Source organism: Odontesthes bonariensis, chromosome 2 (assembly GCF_027942865.1).
Source record: "Odontesthes bonariensis isolate fOdoBon6 chromosome 2, fOdoBon6.hap1, whole genome shotgun sequence".
In the NCBI taxonomy this organism is placed as follows: domain Eukaryota; kingdom Metazoa; phylum Chordata; class Actinopteri; order Atheriniformes; family Atherinopsidae; genus Odontesthes; species Odontesthes bonariensis.
Genome location: NC_134507.1, coordinates 38,753,948 through 38,766,602, shown reverse-complemented (window position 1 = coordinate 38,766,602; position 12,655 = coordinate 38,753,948). Strand labels below are relative to the sequence as shown.

Below are 12,655 nucleotides of genomic sequence, written 5' to 3'. Positions count from 1 at the left end.
ATGCAGGCTTACTCCAGAAAGAGAGAGATCAGTGCTCAGGAGTGTGTGACTCGTGCATGTGGAATAAAGATGAAGAAGTGCTCACGCAGTGTTGTGTTCATTCCTACTGATGACAGTCCAGTGAAAATGAGTCGCCCCATGTCATTCTTGGAGGACACCCCGTCAGAGTCTTGTAATGTCTGGATGACGAGTTTGAGTGACAAATACAAAGCCAGACCCGAGACCCCAGAGTATGAGGAGATGTGCTCGGCTGATTTTGCTGCTAGCTGCAGGTTTGTCAGTGCAGACCACTCAAAGCGTGCTGGTGTGTCACCACTTCTGAATGAGCTGGGATTTGTCCAAAGGCGGAAAAATGATAAGCCCTCTGTCATCAGATATTACCAATGTTCCAAGGAGAAACACCCCGAGCAGTTTTATGCCAGATTACTGAGACTGTACCTTCCTCACCGATCCGAGTATGAAATACCAAGTGCCCATCTTCCAACCTACGAGTCTTTGTACAACTCTGGCTGGGTGCAGCTCCCAGGCTCAAACCGTCCTGAGAGCGTGAAAAACATTACACAAACACACAGAGACTAATATGAGAAACACACTGAGGAGATTGAGAATGCACTTGTAGAGTTTGAGGAGAGCAAAGAGCATGTGATGGATGAATGGTGGAATCTGGCTCCTGAATCTGAAGTTGTGATGATGAGCTGCAGCAAAGAGAGCCAGACGATGAACAGGAAAACGTGCCCGACTATTGTCCTCAGTCTGCTGCTGTGACAGAAATGAGAGCCATCAGAGAACCCCCAGCTGTGGATCCAGCTGTGCTGCGGCAGATGTATCAGAACCTGAAGCAGAAGCAGGCCTGTGTGTTCCATGCTATCAGAGACTGCTGCATTAAACTTGTGTGTGGCCTAAATCCAGAGCAGTTTTTCTTTTATGTCAACGGTGGTGCGGGAACAGGAAAGTCCCACTCCTTCCAAAGTGGGATGGATGCCGTCTCTCCTCATCAGACCAGGTTTTCTCCAGAAAGATTGCCAATTATCTCTGTAGCCCACGTTGTTTGCTGGACACCATCTAGACAACCAGCGATTGAAGGAGGACATGCGACTAAACATGTCATCACTGGTCAGATTTGGCAGGGGTCCAGAGAAAACTACGGAGTCCCACATTGTTTTGGCAAAATCACACACCGATGCAACATTAATTTTAGTGACCTCCGATTGGCGTAACCGAGTGTCATTAACGCCGACGTGAATAACAGTTTCACCGTATTTACGTTTATCCTTAGCCAGCAGTTTTAAATAGGATTCTATGTCGCCCGCTCTGGCCCCTGGAATGCATTTGACTATGGCCGCTGGTGCCTCTAATGCCACGTTTCTGACTATAGAGCTGCTAGTTACCAGGGTTTTGTCCTCAGCGGGTGTGTCGCTGAGTGGGGAAAATCTATTTGAAGCGTGGACAGGTCGATGGTGAACAACGGGCTTGACTTTAGAGCTATGCCTCTTCCTGACAGTCACCCAGCCACCCTGTAATCCCGGCTGCTCAGGTTCTGCTAGGGGGAGGCTAATTGAGCTAGCTACGCTAGGTGGCTCCGCATTGACTAAAGGGACCTGGCTCGCTATCGGTTGATGTTCAACAGTGCAGAGCCGAGCTTCCAATTCAGATAACCTCGCCTCCAAAACTACAAAAAGACTACATTTGTTACATGTACCATTATCACTAAAGGAGGCAGAGGAGTACCTAAACATCTGACACGCGGAGCAGGTGAAAGCAGGAGATGGAGGGAGAGAACTGGTAGCCATGCTAAGCTAGAGAACCAGACACACCGCTAAAAAGTGAGAATAAAAATTAAAGATCTGTAGGAGTGTGTTAGAAAAGAATGGTAAGCTATAGAGTTAACTATGCAAAATTGTGTAAGTTATAGGTAGAAATAAAGTGATTATCAGTAGTCCAAGAGGAGCAAGAAATTCCACAGTACACAAGCAAGGTAACAGGAAGTGATGCAACACGTCTTACTGCAAAGCAAAGCGTCACAGCGTCAATCAACCACCACTTCACCACAGGGCCAAGACTCCTTTAATGTTGGGGATGTTCAGTCTATGTCCTCAATAACTTCACTCATGTTGAGTGAAGGGAGAGCCAGCTGCTACAGTTCCAAACAATATAGTAAGACAGGACATTTTTGCAATTGTTATCAGCACTCTTAAAGCTGCCGTTGGCAGGTTTTCAAAATTCCGAGTCTAAAGTCGGAAAATTCGAACTGATACAACTTTCAGGTCCCTCCCCCTCTGTGGACGAGGTTGTGCACGTGAGTTCACACCAGTGTGCGCGCACACAAGCTGGGGGCAGACTCACGCTCAGCATGGAAGACGTGGTTGGTGACTGTTCTGCTCAGATAATAGATAAATAATAAACCTAACGTGTTTGGTTAAAAACAGCCGGGAGCGCTCGATTTTTGCAAGCATGATTACAGGCTTCAGAGGGAGCTACAGAATTCGGGATTTTTCCTAAACAGCCTATTTAATATTCTACTTCCAGAATCAGAATATGACTAAAAAAAAGTTGCAGACGGCAGCTTTAATTAACAATTTGGGTGAGCAAAGAGAGACGCATTTAAGATCAAGGAAGGTACCCAAAGTTAACCATCAAGCTTTCCGTATAGAAAGCTTGATGGTTAACTAGACCAACGAGCCAAACGGTGGTCTTCCTGCGTTTCGTGAGAGCGTTCGGACAGCTGACGTAGCCATGGAATCCTGGGAATTTGTGATTGCTTTCTTTCTTCTTTGACTTTTCCAGAGCAATGAGCCTATATTGTTTGGAGTTGGCTCTCCCTTCACTCAACATGAGTGAAGTTATTAGGCACATACACTGAACAGCCCACAAAAACTCCTGAGACCAATGAGTCAATACTCACCGCCAGGTTCCACCAATTCACATCACATTTTATGAAGAAGCCCAACTTTAAGACAGAACAGGCCTATATCTCCATTTCTCTACCATTGACTTGAAGCGTTTCAATCTGGATTTATAGAACAAATACCAAAACTGCTTTAGATAATACTGCAGAGGGTGTGCTTACATGATACAGGTATTTATGCGTGGATCTGTCTTTCAAATTCCAGATAAGAAATTCATTTAAGAAGGACTCCAAGCAACTTCGGAATGAGTGTTGGAGGTTTGAGCTGTATTTCCTTATTTGGGGCTTTGATTCCAAATGCATTCAATGTTATAGTCAAAACGATACCCTCGGAAGGTACGTTCGATCATCGAATAGAAACATCCTACAACTTTCAGTTCAGCTCACTCAATGTCAGTGTTGCTTCCATCTTTTTTATTTCAAAGTTCTCTTATTCTAAAGTGGAGATTAGTTGCCAAAAGTATGTGTAAATTAATCTGTAACACTACAAATCCCTGTGAGTGTAAACTTGTGGAGGGTCAACGTAAACTCCAAAAGCCGGGATAACGGTTTGTCTAGCTAAACATTGCATTGTAAAAAAAAGATGAGTTGTTCACTTAACTGTCAGTGGCTTCAATGTTGGGGTTGTTCAGTCTATGTCCTCAATAACTTCACTCATGTTGAGTGAAGGGAGAGCCAGCTGCTAAAGCTCCAAACAATGTAGTAAGACAGGACATTTTTGCAATTGTTATCAGCACTCTTAATGAACAATTTGGGTGAGATCAAGGAAGGTACCCAAGCTTTCCGTAAGCTTTTCTTAGAGTAGGAGGGCTCGTCCGGGATTTGAACCCGGGACCTCTCGCACCCGAAGCGAGAATCATACCCCTAGACCAACGAGCCAGAAGGTAGACATTTTACGTTTCATGAGAGCGCGCGGTCAGCTGACGTAGCCATGGAATCAGTGGCGTGCATACATAGACATCAGGGGCCTCATGTACAAAGCGTGCGTACGCACAAAATAGTGGCGTACGTTTTCACGTCAACGATCAGATCAAGAACGAAAAGACCGTGGAAATGTGCGGTGCCTCACGGCAGCTTCAGGGCTGGCGTACGCACTTTTCTACAGCTGTTGATTCTTTGGCGACACCTAAGGTGATGTTGGGAAACTGTTATAATAAATAAATGTGAAAACAATTAGTGCTCAGACAGTGATGTGCACACCTGAGACACATGAACAATTAATACTGATAAACTATTAACACACCCATGTGTCTGCAATTACACGAGCGGACATAAAAACAGCGCAAAGTGGTGCAATGCAAACCATTAAAAACAATGGCTGCTTAAATTAGAAGACTTTGCAAATGGTGCAATTCGAAGAGAGCGTGTGTTCACTACAACAGAGAGGATTAGCTGGCACATGATGGCGACTGACTCATCAGCCGTTTTGAGGGAAATCCTCCTGGAACTGTGCGCAGAGCTGCGGCCGGCGTTGGAGCACAACACAGCGAGGAGGCATGAGCTGCCTGTGCCCACAGGTGATGTGCACACTGGGGTTCCAACCGGGGCATTCCAGGGGCAGGTCGCCAACCGATTGGGACTGTGCCAGTCTACCGTGACCCGAGCCATGCCAGCCACGTGGGGCAGAATTAATCGCATCTCAGCCACGTATATCAAATTCCCAACAGGCCAACATTAAAGACCTCATGACACCTGGAGACGACTTTTTTTTTGTTTAGTCTGAAATAACTATTATTTTCGAGTTGAAATACATTTTTGTGATAAATATGCCCGGTTCTCTGTTATTTTCGAAATTTGAACGCACGCCACTGAAATCCACAGGCCAGTGTCCCGCCAACGTTCCAACATAAAAATGACGTATGCTCCGGAACGTCTGCTCCCTCCTCCTCTCTCCTCTCGCACACTTTAGACTGTTCGCGGCAGCACACCGACTCATCTACTACTGGCATTGGCTCACACCTCCCACAAGAACACCTAAAGCAGGGGTGGCCAACCGGTCATAGACTAAGAGCCGCATTTTTTACTGTGTTACCACAAAGAGCCACATTATTTGGAAAAATGACCGAATTCTCTCCGTTCCATCCGTCTGTTCTTGACTCGCTCTCTCGTCTCGGTCACATTAACGCTGATATTAAACCCACGAACCGAGCAAAATGAGTCAAAAACAGGCGTGTTTGGAAAGCTTCTTCCCACTGAGGAGACAGAAGAAGAGGCTAAGAAAAAGAAAGCTGCATTTTGAAGACATGTTTCAGCGTTACCATAGCGTCCAGAGAGCGTTAGGAGGCAGAGAGGATGTTACGTCAGGAGGACGCTGCTAATAAAGTTACATACAAGTACACAGTGGATTCAAGTTTATTATTATATTTACTAAATACCACAGAGTCTGTGATTGTATCATTTAATTTGTAGTATTTATCCGCCACACCTGAAAGGCGTGAAAATATTGTCTGACATTAAAAGAAAAATAATAAAATTATATCCAAGACTTGTGGAAAGAAGTAAATGATTTAAAAGCAAATAAAGCAATAAGCAGCAGGAGGAAGCAGAGACACGTCTGCACTCTTCAGAAGCAGGAAGCAAAGTCTGGCAGCTTTAGAGGTCAAGTTAGCGACTGAAAAACTTATCTGTCCTGTGCAGGTCGTCCACTTTTGTGTAACACCCCAACTTTGAATGTATAAGCAGTCATAAAGTTGAGACTTCTTCAGAGCTGCAGCCAGCGCCGTTTCCCTCCTTCAGGAAGTCAAATTAAACTGAAACGTTGATGCGGTCTCACTGAGCTTTGTTAACAGAAGTTTCCTCCACAGAGGACAAGCTGCTGATCCTGGATCTGCTGAGATGTCCCAGGTCATTGTTGGCTTTGGTCCTCATACATTTAACTTTGTCCTGAGAAAGGAGAAGTTCCAAAAAGGGAAACAGGGACTGTTTCTGCATTTGACATAGACTATATCATGCTGACGTTGATCTGGGGCTGCAGTTTTTCATTTAGTTTCAGACTTGTTGGATTGAAATGTTGATGAGTTTCTGTGGCAGATAGGCTCCAGTCCCCCTGAAACCAGGTAAAGCAAATGGAAGGATGGAGAGTTTGCTCCATTGAGTGTAAAGTTATCCTGAAGATAACGGGCAGGATTTGAACCAGCTGTTGCACCAGTGGCAAGTTATGGTCTCTGTGAAAGTCACCAAGCCACCTTCACACTTGAAGATGTTTCTGGAGTGTTTTTCAATTTGTCTTTTTAGTGTTTGGAGCTGAAACTTCACTGAGTCATAAGTTTTGATCCCAGAACCTCTGAGGTTGAAAACATTCACCAAACAGTATGAGCTATTCTTCCAGACACTCAGATGTGCTGTCCTACAGCTCTTCTCTCTGGACTTTGACCTATAAAATACAGAAACACATCACCTTACATTCATGATTTTTGACCTTTTCCTGTTATTGAACTCAGTTAGGAACCTTTGTGTGCAGAAAAACTGTTCCACTGAACCCTTTGCTCTGATTTCTGCACAGGCAGCAGTTCCATAATGAATCAGTCGGGGTGTTGAAAGGAATGTTTACATGACATCGAACACAGAACCGTCTCCATTCACCTCAACAGTAAATATCATCTTCTCCCGTCCACACCAGCTGTGAAGAATGTTAGCTGCAGTTCTTCATTCACCATTCCGTCTTCTGTGTCACTCAGAACAGCAAATGAAGAAGTAAAGGAAGTAAATCAGATCTTCTATGAGTCCAATGAGTGTGATCCTCCTGACCGTATCCAAACCAGTCAAACTTCTGTTTAGTTCAGTTCAGTTCAGTTTACTTTATTGGTACCCGTAGGTAAACTGGTTTTGCAGTTTAAGAGAGAGATGGGTGTCCTTACATACAAGCTACAAGACACATGACACATATAAACATGGAATCTAAAAAACACATATAGGCTACACAAGAATAAATAATACAAGGACAGTGCTGACATATAACATACAACATATATGTACGCAAGAAGCAGAACTGCAGTGGGATGACCGTAAGGCTTCATGCAGTTATTGAAGAACTATGGCAGTTAGAATGCAATTTAAGTGCAAAAGCATTGCTACAAGTAAATACATAACCTGCAAGTGCATTGGAAACATAATAATCCACAGGAAATTTGTCTTACATCTTATTTAGCAGAATAACTGCAGCTGGGACAAAACTGTTTTTGAATCTGTTGGTTCTGCAACCAGGAACTCCTAGCCTCCGTCCAGAGGGGAGGTACTGGAATTCATTATTCAAGGGGTGTCGGCTATCATCCAGGATACCCATTGCTATCCGCTGTAGTTGTCTTGTGTATAGGGAAGAAGGGTGCAGCTGTGTCTCCCCAATTAGTTTGCTTGACCACTTGACAATTTGGTATAGGCGGTTCTTGTGTGTAAGGGGAATATTGCCAAACCATGATGCTAAAGAAAAAGATATAATTGATTCAATAAAAGAGTGATAAAACAAAATCATCATGGTCTTGTCACATTAAACTGGTAAAGCTTCCTCAAACAGTGTAACCGCTGTTGTCCTTTTTTGCATATAGCCTCACAATTCTCCTGGAGATTTAGTTTGGCGTCGATGATTGTCCCTAAGCATTTATAGGATTTAACTTGTTCCACTATTTGACCTTTCATAGTGGTGGCCTCATGCCTAGGATTGTTTCCAAAATCAATGTGCATATCCTTTGTTTTTGCTATGTTCAGTTGAAGATATGATTCCTCACACCACTGTACAAAATCTTCTACTATTGGTCCATGACCTCGTTCGTTCTTCTGTAGCAAGCTTACAATGACAGAGTCATCTGCATATTTAATTATGGTCCTATTAGCAAAAGTACTCTGACACATGTTTGTATACAGGATGAACAGGAGGGGTGAGAGTGCGCACCCTTGTGGCGAGCCTGTGGAGGAGCAAAGTTGACTGGACATGACTCCATTCACCCTGACTTCCTGTGTACTATTAATTAAAAAGTCTAAAATCCAACCAACAACATTAAAACTTAAAGAAAATTGTGTAAGAAGACGGTTTATTAAAATGTGTGGTTGGATGGTGTTAAAAGCTGATGAAAAGTCAATAAATAAAACTTGTGCATGTGACCCACTTCCTTCAAGATGTTTTAGAAGCTGATGGAGTAGGGTGATGGTAGCATCTTCCACTCCTCTGTTCGGCCTGTAGGCAAACTGCATGGGGTCCAATGCATTTTCAGTGTGCCTTAAGATGTGTGACCTTATCCATTTTTCAAAATTTTTCATTACAATTGAGGTTAGGGCAAAGGGTCTAAAATAGTTCAAAGTACTTGGCCTGCCACATTTCGGGACAGGGACCACAACAGGGTGTTTCCATACCTTGGGTACATGTTGTGTCTGCAGAGATTTACTAAAAATGAGCTGGAATATTGAGCTCAACTCTTTTGCACATGTCTTAATTACACGCCCACAGATATTGTCTGGTCCATAACTTTTATTAACCTTTGTCTTGAAGAAGACATTTTCAACATCTTTACATGTGATGCTGGTGTGCTGACCATCTTTGAGTTTGCACTGGAGTTTTCCAATTTCCTGGCTGAAATCAAACTTATCAAAACGGTTATAAAAACAATTCAAGGCATTTGCAAGCTCATTATCAGATGTAAAACCTTCAAGGGATATATGGTTACTTTTACTCTGGTTCTGGATACCAGCTATAGTTTTCATACAGGACCAGGCAGAGCCAAGGTTATTCTCAGCCATTCTTTGTTCGAGTTTGGACTTATATCTTTGTTTGGCTTTAGATATCTCAGTTTTCAGTTCTCTGGTGGCTACATGTAGATCAGTAGCAGTACCCTGCTTGTGAGCCTGCCTTTTTCCTCTGTAAACAGCTTTTAATAGTCCCATTTACCCATGGCTTGTTGTTTGGGTAAATCTTGATCTGTTTACATGGGATAATCATATCCCTACAAAAAGCCACATATGAACACACCACATCAGTGAGTTCATCCAAATCATTACAGGAGTCTGTAAAAGTGTCCCAGTCTGTGCAGTCATAACATTCCTGAAGGCACATAACTGAATCCTCAGTCCATTCCTTTACTTCCTTAATTTGCACTTGTTCCCTTCTCAAGACAGATCTGTACTTGGGAATGAGTTGAACACAGTTATGGTCTGCAGAGCCCAGCGGGGGCAGTGGAATCGATTTGTAGGCGTCCTTCACTGTACCATAACAGAGATCCAGTGTCTTTCCCCGCCTGGTTGGACAGGTGACATACTGATAAAAGTCTCTCACGGAATGTTTTAACGTCACATGATTGAAGTCACCTAGAATAAAGTTCGGAGCGTCGGGTGAGAGTGATTGTAATTTATGCATGACATCCGAAATAACATTGCAGGCAATGGTGGCATTTGCCTTCGGGTGAATGTACACGACTGTTAGAAAGATTTGCGGAAATTCGCGTGGCAGATAGAATGGACGCATTGACACGGACAGGAGCTCAATGTCGGGTAAACAGATGTTTTCTCTGACAGTCACAGAAGTACAGTAGCGCCTGTTCAGGTATACACATACCCCTCCGCCGAGCGTCTTCCCCGTTATGTTAGCATCTCTGTCCGTCCGGATAGGTGATCCAAAACCGTCGATCCACAGTTCTCGGTCCTGGTCGTGCCCAGACAACCAGGTCTCCGTGAAGGCCAAGACGCAGCATTCCCCAAAATCCTTCTGCAGCTGGACGTTTCCCTGCAGCTCATCGAGTTTATTCCTAAGGGATTGTACATTTCCTAAAATCATGGTGGGGAGGGGGATCCGTTTCAGACACCGCTTCCTCCGGCGTAAACGAACACTTCCGCGTTTGCCCCGCTTCCTCTTTTTTCCCTGCCATGCCGAGTGTTCGGGCTTGCGATCTTTTCTTATACAGTCTGGTAAGTTTAAAACCGCATCTGGTGTGTTGTGCGCGCCCTCAAAGCGAAGTCAAAGCAACTGGTCTCTGCTGTACACAGTTCTTGCTTGGGCGGCCTGCATTGTGTCTCGGGCAAGCAGCAGGCATGACACCAGAATCCAAGTTACAACCAGATAGAAAAGTTCCATTTTTGTTTTGTATCGTCAGTTCAGGGTGAAATGACGTGGACCAACTTTAAACAGACTTCAGACAAACGTCAGGACTCTTAAGACTTATACAACCGATTAAAACAAACAAACATGTCGGACGCCAAACTCTCTCCCTGCCAGTCGCTGCGTGTGCAAGCGCCTGTGGCTCTTGCTCACAGTTCAGGTTCAGTTGAAGGTTTAGTCAGTGGTGTTATTTATTTAGTCATTTACAAATCCTCTGAAAAGCAGATCATAAAGCAACTGAAGTTTGGTGGATTAAAGCCTGCTCTTTAAAGCACAGAGCAACGTCACCTCCCAAAGCCAACCCTGTCACTGGCTCTAAAGGAGAGGAGCCTGTTAGCGGAGGGCCCTGCTCAGAGTCCTGCTTTAGTGAACTACAGCAACCAAGTAAACCTGCGAGACTTCTGTTGGGATCAGACTGATCTATGAGGGTTAAAGATTCAATAAAGAGAAACATGCAGCTGAACCTAAATAAAACTTGAACAGAGAACTTACAGGAGAGCTTTTTAATGCTTTTATGCATCAATCTTTACTTCATTGGCTCCCTCCATGGGATAAAATTTGGAACATTTTTCCAATAAAAGAAAAAGATGTCAAGGCTCAGAAAGCACCTTTATCATTGTTTTACTGTGTAATATGTAGGATCCATAAACTCATTTATCACCAGCTCTATCAGCATGGAGAGAATCCCCTTTTCTCCCAAAAGATCCCAGGTGCTGCTCCTGAGGTGTTTCTGTAAGTTTATCACACCAGCTGGTGAAATGATATGAGTCCCTCTACAGTTGTTGTAGATATCAGCTGAGATTCAAACTAAAAGACACATTTTGTGTCTGAAACTGTGAGAGACTGTTCAAGTGGGACTGAAAGCAGATTCAGAGGGTTGTGATGTATGTTTTTCCACCCAAATGATCTGATAACTGTCAGAGATGCAGCAGTGCTATGAAATCCACTTTAGAAGCTGCAGTTATTGGACACAATGAGAGCTGACCATCTCTGTGGCTCAGAGGAAAACTGAGCAACAATATATTTTAGATAACTTATATATTATATATATTATTTATATATTTCTATAACTTACAAATGAGGATATAATGCAGCTAACAGCAAAGCTAACAATAAGCTACATAGAAGGAAAAGCATCAGCCAGGCTCTGTCAGAGGTGACAGTGTAGAAACAGAGTGCAGGCATAGAGGGAAGTACAGGTTAAGTGGGAGATTACATTTCTACACCTGAACAGGAACTTGAACCCTGGACCCTCAGATTAAAAGTCTGATGCTCTACCAGCTGAGCTATCCAGGCCCTATGAAAGTGTGTCTGAGTGACAGCTGACATCTGAAACACTTCCTGAGTCCAAAGCTGTGACGCTGTTTTCTGAACAAACGCCTGGTTGATGTGAACTTGTGTTGCAGCCACTGAGCATAAAGAAGAAGGCCTTCATGGAGGGAAACAGGGAGTTAAGGAGGAGTGTGAAGAAAAAAGGAAGAGAGCAAGTCGGTGGGAAACTATCTGCAGCAGAACAGTGTGAGGGATGTGTGGTCAGGAATGGAAAAGCTCACAGGCTTTGGGATAATGTGGGATCAGACAGATGGAAGAGTTCAGACAAACTCAGCATGCTGCTGCCTCCTGCTACAGACCTCACATCCTCCATGTACCAACAGCTTCCCTGTCACACCTCAGCACATCTACATGAAACTATCACATCTATAGGAAAATAAACTATCACCTCATCTGGATACAAACAAAAGAGATGATTGTGGATTTTCGGAGGAGCAGCAGTCAGCTGAACACCGTCTCCATCCTCGGTGAAGAGGTGGTTGAGGATTACAGATACCTGAGGGTTCACCTGGACAGCAGACTGGACTGGAAATGCAACACTGAGGCTGTCTACAAGATGGGACATTCAGTAAACTGTTCCTATAGCTGTATATATGCTAACTGAGTTGGCATGGATTGGTGCACTAAACACATGTTACAGAGTTTAATATTTCTGCATCTTTTAGTAAAAACAGGAAAGAATGAGTGTATATTTCCAGCCAAATTCCCAATAAAGCTGCTCTCATCCACATATTTTTCTGTTTCTTCTGTCAGACGGCTAAACTGAAAATCAGCACATTAAGACTACGTGTCAACTGGTGGTCACCTAAAGCATGTCCAGACTGTCGCTCTGCTCTAATAAAATCCTGATTTTGTAACCGCAGCCTCATGTGAGAAAATCACCCTTCAGGTGACTTAAAGACAACATGTTGGCAGCGATTTCAGCTGTGCTTACATGCAGCGTGATGTCCCACAGAGAAAGTTAGAGGCAGCAGAATGTCAGGAAGGTTTTCTGCACAGTCTATCCCGTGCATGTACGCTGGGACAACATGGTGGTCCAGTTAAATGGACGAGTACACCTGGAACTGAAGCTGGACTTACCTGTGCATGCAAGCGTTCTGAATGTCCTGATCAAGATAAAAATATGTAACATACAGAACAAAAAGCATACATCTCCAGCTGAAAACATGAAACCTGCATCCTACAAATAAAATGTTCCACTGGGGTGACCCACCCAAGTTGGTTATTAGGAGGAAATTTCAGAAATATGCTCAAAACCAGTTTTTCTCAGTGTGCAGACTTCAGCTTTTTGTTTTAAGTTTTGAACAAAGAAAATAGACTCAAATGTAACCTCTCTTCTA

General features: G+C 43.7%; 2 non-coding genes across 2 annotated transcripts; both read right to left on the bottom strand.

Moving 5' to 3' along the window:
- Window positions 1-3,712: 3,712 nt before the first annotated feature.
- Window positions 3,713-3,784, bottom strand: trnap-cgg (transfer RNA proline (anticodon CGG)). Its single transcript has one exon. It is a non-coding gene; the product is annotated as a tRNA-Pro (tRNA).
- A 7,422-nt stretch (window positions 3,785-11,206) lies between these two features.
- On the bottom strand, window positions 11,207-11,279 carry trnak-uuu (transfer RNA lysine (anticodon UUU)). The gene has a single exon. It is a non-coding gene; the product is annotated as a tRNA-Lys (tRNA).
- Between the last annotated feature and the right edge of the window lie 1,376 nt (window positions 11,280-12,655).